Source organism: Lucilia cuprina, chromosome 3, assembly GCF_022045245.1.
Source record: "Lucilia cuprina isolate Lc7/37 chromosome 3, ASM2204524v1, whole genome shotgun sequence".
Classification (NCBI taxonomy): Eukaryota; Metazoa; Arthropoda; class Insecta; order Diptera; family Calliphoridae; genus Lucilia; species Lucilia cuprina.
In genome coordinates, this window is record NC_060951.1 from 21,635,978 (window position 1) to 21,644,768 (window position 8,791).

An 8,791-nucleotide genomic window follows, 5' to 3' on the forward strand; every position below is an offset into this window, starting at 1 on the left:
GTATTATCTGTTTTTGTTGTAGAATTATTTTTCAGTCGATTCATGAACTATTGTCTGTTTATTTCTTAATAAATGTTGTAACTACCCGATAATGGTATAGTCGGAACAACGGGGAAAAACACTGACACACTCACGTTGTCTCTCAGGCCAAGCAGTATATAAAAATTAAAATTATCTAACGTCAACTGCTGTTTTCTGCTCTACGTTGTTGTTTATTTTGTATTGGTAAATTTATCTGTAAACAAACCCGAGAAAAACGTAAACTACACACATACATACATATGAAGTTGTTACTTTTTTGCAAACCAACGTTATAAACCCTCTAGTATTAATGCTTAAGGGTTTTATTATGTTGGTGGGAAACTTTCCGAAATTGCTGATGCGAAATTAAACCAATATAAATAATGGAAAAATTTTGTAAAAGTTGTAACCAAAATGTGGAGTATAAGACAACCATACAAATACAATCTGAAGTTCTTAAGATCTAAGTGAGGTGTTATCCTTCCATGAAACTTCTATTTCAAATTTCAGCTAACTATTTTTCATTAAAGCTTTCGTTTTAACAAATAACAAGTAAGAAGGTATAGTCGGGCGTGGCCGACCATATGATACCCTATACCAGTTATGAATATTAAATATGATTTATTTTTCACAATAAAGCATTTATCTTAAATATTACATTGTTCCGATACATGTAAGCAATTTATGGATGAAAAACTAATTTTTCAAAATAGGCTTTATATGGTGGCTAGGAGCAAATATGGACCAAGCGCGATAAAATTTTGTGAATATTTTATTGTGCTGAATTTCATCGCGATATTTGTGTTTGGACATTGAAGTAATTTTCTGAAGGGGACTTTGTATGGGAGCTAGGGTCAAATGGGACCCGATCTTAATGAAATTTGGCAGGGTCATAAAGACTTCTATGAAACTTAGTTGTAACGCATTATTTCGAAATACCTGTATATTTAACATAATTATGAGCTCGGGGGGTTCTGTTCTATGGGGGCTAGGTGAAATAATGGACCGATTTTAACCATTTTCAATAGGCTTACGCCAAATAAAAAGTGCCAAATTTCATCTTGAAAATTGCGACCTGTACCTTGCGCACAAGGTTTACATGGACAGCCAGCCAGACAGACGGACATAGCTTAATCGACTTAGAAAACGATTCTAAGCCGATTGGTATACTTTAAGGTTTAGGTCGAATATTTTTGTATGTTACAAAAATCAGCACAAACCCAATATACCCTCCCCACTAAAGTGGTGTAGGGTATAAAAACCGTATACTTATTAACTGCGGATAACAGAGAACTCCGTTTTTAGTCATTGCCAGGAGAGTTGAAGATATCAGTTCACTATCATCGATGGTTTATAGATTAGGAATAGCAAATAATCGTAAATTAATATGCAAATTATTTCTGCAATTAGTCGACTCATGTCATATATCAACTGTAGCAAATCTGGATGTAATTCGATTCAATTCAACAGAATTAATTCTTGCCTCTCTTGCTTTGTTATGAATTTATGAAATCAAAACGTTGCTAATTTTTTAAGTGTAGGTATTTAACTGCATAAAAAGCTTTTTTATTTCAAGAGTATACTAGTGAGAAGAATTTAATAAATAAAATGAGCACGACAAAAGAACTTTGTAACGACAACGTGTTTTTGAAAGAAGTCGTCATCACTTTATGTACATTCACACCTATCAAATATTCGACAAAAAAGAAGTAACAAATTTTTTCTTGATTCTATGTAATTCTTTTAATTACAAACAATGTCAAAACTACGAAAATTTTTAATGTACTGAACTGAGTAAAATTCAATTGAGATGTTTAAATCAATTTGGATTACGCTTACCCGAGAAGATGATATGACACTTGATGTATTAATAATGCAAAGGTGTTTAATTTAAAGAAAGACGAAAATTGGCAGTGATAATAAAGAAGCTTTGATGGTAAACCTCAATCGTAAAAAGAATTTCAAAACAAATAATAAAAAGATATTTGCCACTATTTCAAAAAAAGGACACTGGTTGAAAGATTGCCGCAAATGGATTTCAGATGGAAAAGTTGAAGAAGGAAAAGGTTGAACATTTCAACGATGCGCTTCAATCAGTGTCAGTAGAACGAAATGTTGTGATTTCGATAATAAACCTAATACTACCTAGCATTGATAATATAAATGACGATTTTGTACTTACGTCTATGAAATTTAAAATGCAAGTACCTACAAAGATGCTGTTGAAAGTGATGAAAAGGAAAATTGAACAAAAGCAATGATTGCTGAAATAAATTTGCTAAAGGAAAACCATACTTGGGAACTGAAAGAATTAACAAATAATTACTCTTTCAGGAAAGTAGATGTAAAAAATTAAAACATATACAGATGGTTATGTAGATAAGTACAGTGTCAGACTGATAATAAAAGGTTTTGAACAACAGAAGGGTATCGACTATGATTTAGTACAGTGGCAAAGTTGTCGACGATTCGAACTATTTTTATAATTGTCTTATATTTTGTATTAATATAATTTGGTAATTCTAAAACTTCTTCAGTTCAATAAAAACACGGCTTACAATATATACAACATGCGTTGAGACGGCAATGCGTTTCACGCTTTTTAAACCTCGCTCTTTATAGGCTGCATGCTACACACCACGCATCACAAATCCTATTTTTAAGTTTATCAATCAGTTTGTTCTTTCAGTTGTAATTTCCTCAATATAATTATCCGACCCTCTAAAGTATATGTATGTATTTTAGATCCTAATATATATTGGAGTCGATTTAGCCATTTCTGTCTTTCTGCTTGTTTGCTAAAATCAGTTTTCAGAAGACCACAGATATTTACGAGATTCGAATCATCTAGAAATCACTCTACAACAATTTATATGGTTCACTTCTGAAAATTACTAAAATATATAGAGCCAATTAAGAACTAAATATATTAAAATAATATTCCTCATGATTATGTTTGATATATAGATATATAACTTTGAAAAATATAATTTGGATCGGTCATTGGTCATAACTCTCAAATAAGACTCTATCAAAATTCAGAGCATATAAAACACCCTGCAAAATGTTTTCTGGATAGGCCCAAAATAGGTCATAGCTCCTAAATATGGTCCACTTTAGAAAATCTCTTAAATGCAGAAGGCTAATTAAGAAACAAAGAAGAATATTTAGCACAAGTATGTTTTATTCCGGATCGGACAATAATTGATCTAAAATTGTCGTATAAGATCCACATCCGAAAATCGCATATTTAATTTATAAATAAAGATATGGGAATAAAATAATTTTTTGCATGTACATATTAAAAACTTGCACAAGATAATAATAATGCGACAATTTGCAAGAGAATTTCGTATGCTTATGATGGCGTACACGATATTTTGTAACAAATTGTCGTATTATTGTTGTCTTGTGCAGACCTTTGATACAAATCACTTAGCAATTTGTTTTCTGAATAGACCCAATATTTATGTACTATTTTGATAAAAAATATTTTATTTAAAGAAAATTAAAATTTCTATTTTTAGGGGTCACGAAATTTTCGTTAAATATTTGATAGGTGTGAACGTACCTTTAAGAAAGCCAATGCAGCAACGTCGTCAGAGTATTTACATAATATGCCATGAATGTTAAGATTTGTTTAAAAAGCTTTTACGAGTAAAATTAGAATCTACTAGTCTAATTCATAACAAACAAATGCTTCAATATTGTGTCTTTTGTTATACCCTACACCACTATAGTGGGGAGGGTATTATACGTTTGTGCTGATGTTTGTAACATACAAAAATATTGGTCCAATACCCACCTTAAAGTATACCGATATCTGTGATCTGCTTTTGAGATTCGTATAAATTTTGTCTCTGAGCCATTTTTAATGTTTTTTTTTTATTTTTTTTTTTTATTTATTTAAGTCGACTTTTTCTTTTTAAATTTTTATTTATATTTTTTATTGTATATATATTCTTTAATTTTTTGCGCTGGTTTTTTTTTTATCGAAGGACCATGTATGAACGTACTGTTCGAATGAATGTTTGTAAGACATTAAGAGTTTATTTAAAATCAATGATCTTAAGAGCTAAATACAAAAATCTTAAAACTAACTAGAACTATGATAAGACATCTTGTGCACATGTGTACTTTCAGTCTTATCAGTGTAATGTTTCTATCTTAGCATGGGGTAATAACTGCATCAGTGATATAAATATATTTCATGCCTCATTATTAACTCTAACATATGGTTTATGCGTCACATAAACAACAGAATTAATGTGCATCTTAGAACTAAAGTTCTTATCACTGCTACGGCTTGTCCTAAAAACAAAGCGATAATACATATTTATTTGTAGTACAAACAAACGTATATAATATTTTTTATGACCTAACCCATGCACTTGAACTTATAATTTATGATCTTTCTTATTTTACTTAAACAAAATTAAACATAAATAAATGCGTGTTCAATTCTGAACAATGTATGTAGTTATTTGTATTATCTGTTTTTGTTGTAGAATTATTTTTCAGTCGATTCATGAACTATTGTCTGTTTATTTCTTAATAAATGTTGTAACTACCCGATAATGGTATAGTCGGAACAACGGGGAAAACACTGACACACTCACGTTGTCTCTCAGGCCAAGCAGTATATAAAAATTAAAATTATCTAACGTCAACTGCTGTTTTCTGCTCTACGTTGTTGTTTATTTTGTATTGGTAAATTTATCTGTAAACAAACCCGAGAAAAAACGTAAACTACACACATACATACATATGAAGTTGTTACTTTTTTGCAAACCAACGTTATAAACCCTCTAGTATTAATGCTTAAGGGTTTTATTATGTTGGTGGGAAACTTTCCGAAATTGCTGATGCGAAATTAAACCAATATAAATAATGGAAAAATTTTGTAAAAGTTGTAACCAAAATGTGGAGTATAAGACAACCATACAAATACAATCTGAAGTTCTTAAGATCTAAGTGAGGTGTTATCCTTCCATGAAACTTCTATTTCAAATTTCAGCTAACTATTTTTCATTAAAGCTTTCGTTTTAACAAATAACAAGTAAGAAGGTATAGTCGGGCGTGGCCGACCATATGATACCCTATACCAGTTATGAATATTAAATATGATTTATTTTTCACAATAAAGCATTTATCTTAAATATTACATTGTTCCGATACATGTAAGCAATTTATGGATGAAAAACTAATTTTTCAAAATAGGCTTTATATGGTGGCTAGGAGCAAATATGGACCAAGCGCGATAAAATTTTGTGAATATTTTATTGTGCTGAATTTCATCGCGATATTTGTGTTTGGACATTGAAGTAATTTTCTGAAGGGGACTTTGTATGGGAGCTAGGGTCAAATGGGACCCGATCTTAATGAAATTTGGCAGGGTCATAAAGACTTCTATGAAACTTAGTTGTAACGCATTATTTCGAAATACCTGTATATTTAACATAATTATGAGCTCGGGGGGTTCTGTTCTATGGGGGCTAGGTGAAATAATGGACCGATTTTAACCATTTTCAATAGGCTTACGCCAAATAAAAAGTGCCAAATTTCATCTTGAAAATTGCGACCTGTACCTTGCGCACAAGGTTTACATGGACAGCCAGCCAGACAGACGGACATAGCTTAATCGACTTAGAAAACGATTCTAAGCCGATTGGTATACTTTAAGGTTTAGGTCGAATATTTTTGTATGTTACAAAAATCAGCACAAACCCAATATACCCTCCCCACTAAAGTGGTGTAGGGTATAAAAACCGTATACTTATTAACTGCGGATAACAGAGAACTCCGTTTTTAGTCATTGCCAGGAGAGTTGAAGATATCAGTTCACTATCATCGATGGTTTATAGATTAGGAATAGCAAATAATCGTAAATTAATATGCAAATTATTTCTGCAATTAGTCGACTCATGTCATATATCAACTGTAGCAAATCTGGATGTAATTCGATTCAATTCAACAGAATTAATTCTTGCCTCTCTTGCTTTGTTATGAATTTATGAAATCAAAACGTTGCTAATTTTTTAAGTGTAGGTATTTAACTGCATAAAAAGCTTTTTTATTTCAAGAGTATACTAGTGAGAAGAATTTAATAAATAAAATGAGCACGACAAAAGAACTTTGTAACGACAACGTGTTTTTGAAAGAAGTCGTCATCACTTTATGTACATTCACACCTATCAAATATTCGACAAAAAAGAAGTAACAAATTTTTTCTTGATTCTATGTAATTCTTTTAATTACAAACAATGTCAAAACTACGAAAATTTTTAATGTACTGAACTGAGTAAAATTCAATTGAGATGTTTAAATCAATTTGGATTACGCTTACCCGAGAAGATGATATGACACTTGATGTATTAATAATGCAAAGGTGTTTAATTTAAAGAAAGACGAAAATTGGCAGTGATAATAAAGAAGCTTTGATGGTAAACCTCAATCGTAAAAAGAATTTCAAAACAAATAATAAAAAGATATTTGCCACTATTTCAAAAAAAGGACACTGGTTGAAAGATTGCCGCAAATGGATTTCAGATGGAAAAGTTGAAGAAGGAAAAGGTTGAACATTTCAACGATGCGCTTCAATCAGTGTCAGTAGAACGAAATGTTGTGATTTCGATAATAAACCTAATACTACCTAGCATTGATAATATAAATGACGATTTTGTACTTACGTCTATGAAATTTAAAATGCAAGTACCTACAAAGATGCTGTTGAAAGTGATGAAAAGGAAAATTGAACAAAAGCAATGATTGCTGAAATAAATTTGCTAAAGGAAAACCATACTTGGGAACTGAAAGAATTAACAAATAATTACTCTTTCAGGAAAGTAGATGTAAAAAATTAAAACATATACAGATGGTTATGTAGATAAGTACAGTGTCAGACTGATAATAAAAGGTTTTGAACAACAGAAGGGTATCGACTATGATTTAGTACAGTGGCAAAGTTGTCGACGATTCGAACTATTTTTATAATTGTCTTATATTTTGTATTAATATAATTTGGTAATTCTAAAACTTCTTCAGTTCAATAAAAACACGGCTTACAATATATACAACATGCGTTGAGACGGCAATGCGTTTCACGCTTTTTAAACCTCGCTCTTTATAGGCTGCATGCTACACACCACGCATCACAAATCCTATTTTTAAGTTTATCAATCAGTTTGTTCTTTCAGTTGTAATTTCCTCAATATAATTATCCGACCCTCTAAAGTATATGTATGTATTTTAGATCCTAATATATATTGGAGTCGATTTAGCCATTTCTGTCTTTCTGCTTGTTTGCTAAAATCAGTTTTCAGAAGACCACAGATATTTACGAGATTCGAATCATCTAGAAATCACTCTACAACAATTTATATGGTTCACTTCTGAAAATTACTAAAATATATAGAGCCAATTAAGAACTAAATATATTAAAATAATATTCCTCATGATTATGTTTGATATATAGATATATAACTTTGAAAAATATAATTTGGATCGGTCATTGGTCATAACTCTCAAATAAGACTCTATCAAAATTCAGAGCATATAAAACACCCTGCAAAATGTTTTCTGGATAGGCCCAAAATAGGTCATAGCTCCTAAATATGGTCCACTTTAGAAAATCTCTTAAATGCAGAAGGCTAATTAAGAAACAAAGAAGAATATTTAGCACAAGTATGTTTTATTCCGGATCGGACAATAATTGATCTAAAATTGTCGTATAAGATCCACATCCGAAAATCGCATATTTAATTTATAAATAAAGATATGGGAATAAAATAATTTTTTGCATGTACATATTAAAAACTTGCACAAGATAATAATAATGCGACAATTTGCAAGAGAATTTCGTATGCTTATGATGGCGTACACGATATTTTGTAACAAATTGTCGTATTATTGTTGTCTTGTGCAGACCTTTGATACAAATCACTTAGCAATTTGTTTTCTGAATAGACCCAATATTTATGTACTATTTTGATAAAAAATATTTTATTTAAAGAAAATTAAAATTTCTATTTTTAGGGGTCACGAAATTTTCGTTAAATATTTGATAGGTGTGAACGTACCTTTAAGAAAGCCAATGCAGCAACGTCGTCAGAGTATTTACATAATATGCCATGAATGTTAAGATTTGTTTAAAAAGCTTTTACGAGTAAAATTAGAATCTACTAGTCTAATTCATAACAAACAAATGCTTCAATATTGTGTCTTTTGTTATACCCTACACCACTATAGTGGGGAGGGTATTATACGTTTGTGCTGATGTTTGTAACATACAAAAATATTGGTCCAATACCCACCTTAAAGTATACCGATCGATTCAGAATCATTTTTTGAGTCGATTAAGACATGTCCGTCCGTCCGTCCGTCTGTCCGGCTGGCTGGCTGGCTGGCTGTCCATGTAAACCTTGTGCGCAAGGTACAGGCCGCAATTTTCAAGATAATTTGATGAAATTTGGACCAAGCATGTTTTTTGGCACAAGGACGAAGCCTATTGAAAATGGTTGAAATCAGTCCATTATTTCACCTAGCCCCCATACAACCGTACCTCCCGATTTGAACTTTTTATGCTATAATTACGCCAAATATTCTGCTATCTCTCTAAAAATTGGCACAAATAAGTTTTATATAAGTATAAATGATACTGCAGATTTTCGTAAGGATCGGCCTATATTTGACCCTAGCCCCCATACAAACCCCCCTTCAAAAAATGACTTAAACGTCTAAAATTGACTTGTAACCATTTGTATCGCAATGA